Genomic DNA, 2,216 nt, shown 5'->3' on the forward strand with positions numbered 1-2,216 from the left:
GTTCAGCAGTTACCTGGCACATTTTATTAGTATTTCTGCAGATGGCTGCGCAATACCAACTTGGATTTGACTGCTTCTTCTAACCCTCCTGGCCTTAGTAGCCAAATACATACCTGTTTATTGAGTTTACTGCTCTAAAACACAGTTACAAAACTGATTTGGGTCATACAAACATTCCTGTTTATCTGCTTTTTAACCGTAGTAGTGTTATTAAAGCCATGATGCTCTAAAGATAGATGGAAAAAGATTTTTCAGGGAACACAGATTTTATTAAACCAAACTTTGGACTTACATACTAATTTGCGATTTCTATGCAGTCATGTATCATATCTGCATTCAGGATGCTTTTTTCTGTGGCTTAATACAATTACATCAACATTAACAGCAGCATTGCAGTTGCCCAATACATTACTGTCAGAACTTGACTTTGCAAGTATTTTAAAAAATGTTCAGTGAACCTAAGCCCTGTTCACAACTCATCTAAACACTCTTTAAAAATTAGTGCATTAGGAACTGAGTTGTTTTCCCTACTTCCTTAACAGAAACCACATGGCTTCTTGTCAAGAGAAAACCACCATAACTATAATCCTAGGTACATATTCCCCATAGAAGCTTTCTTCTCCACAGGAAGACAGAAATGCATGTAACGCTGTCACCAGGACCTGGAAGAGAATAAAAACTAGATTAGAGAATAGCTCCATATCTTGCTTGATTAGCCCAGCCTTTCCCACCCAACCCCAAGAAGGCTGCAGAGCACCAGAGCCAGGCCCAACACCACAACTCACTTCCAAAAATACTTCTGCTTCCGTACTGGCAATCGCCAGATGAGAACACAGCTGAACAAACTGCTAACGAGGTGCCTACAGCACAGGCAGCTCAAACTCCATTTTAGAGTCTGCATTGCATTTCCAAATGGAGAAGAACAGTGGCAGAGTAACTGGAGTTTCGTAAGCCATGTCACACATAGGAGAAGAAAGAAGAAACGCCTCTCACTGCAAGCTCAGTGCTAAACCCAGCGTTGCAGCAAGATACGCAAATCCAAACAAGTATTTGCACTACCTGCTTTTCAAATTAAGGTTTTGTTTCTCTGCCAGTAAAAGAAACTGCTAAAAATTCTTAATATTTTCTCAATATTTTTTAGGGTGCATCAAAAAGTTTCAAGAAGCAAAAGTGTTTACTCTAGATGAGCTTAGCCTAAATAAGCTCAGAGAGAAGATTACGTGATCATGCCCTGGTCAGAGCAAAGACACAAAGTCTCAGCAATACCAGTTCAGAGTATACTTCGCTCATCATTGCTTTGGGCAAATTTATTTCCATTCAATAAGGAGCTTGCTCCCAAGTCAGAGACTAGAACAGAAAGGTTTTTTTTCCCTGGAGGAAAAAAAACAAAACCAAAGCCAAACAAGTACACACCTCCCCACCCCCAACAAACAGATTAACTTGGGTTCTGGGTTAATTCTTTTCAGGATCACACGGCTTTCTACAGGACAGTTTGCAGTAAGTTAACACCGACCCTTGGGAAATGAGACAGGAGTGGCTGTTACAAGACTGAAAAACTGAGCCCCAAGTTACTACTACCTTCCTGTGCCCACCTCTGTCACGCAGCAGCACAGAGGAGGTGGTACTTTGCACCATCAGTACGGATGTAGTCTCTCCACGCAGAGTTTGTGTGTTCAACTGTGGGTGTAACAAAGCCATGCTGGTAGAGTAACACGGGCAAAAACTCTCCATTTGCCCTTCCCAAACACCATTGGCTAAGCCAGCAAAACCCCTCTTTTTCCTCCTGACACAGCTATACAACACTGCCACCCCACAAGGCATGAGAAACTCCAAATCGGCATTAATTAAAGCTTTGGCTGATCTGCAAGCATACAACAGATAAAAGGAGCTGGTTTAAGTTTTTGAATTAAGGATTTGGGTTTTTTTCTCCTTATCACCTCCTCCTGTTGCAGATAACAAGGGGATGAAGCACATTTAGCAGGGGAGCAAGGGGAGAGAGGAGGGCGACATGCCAGATAGAACTGAGTTGGAGCTGGGGAAGACAGGTCACAAATTGGAACTCCGAAAAGGTCAGGAAAGCCAGTACCAGGCAAAACCAAGAGGAAAAAACCTGTCATACCTATAAACGTTGCTGAAGTCAGTGGCTCTCCAAGGGTCCAGAGGCCTACTTTGATCTAACCCTTCCCTCACACCACCTATTTGCACTTTATTTCCCA

Source organism: Cariama cristata, unplaced genomic scaffold, assembly GCF_000690535.1.
Source record: "Cariama cristata isolate BGI_N322 unplaced genomic scaffold, ASM69053v1 scaffold33145, whole genome shotgun sequence".
NCBI lineage: Eukaryota > Metazoa > Chordata > Aves > Cariamiformes > Cariamidae > Cariama > Cariama cristata.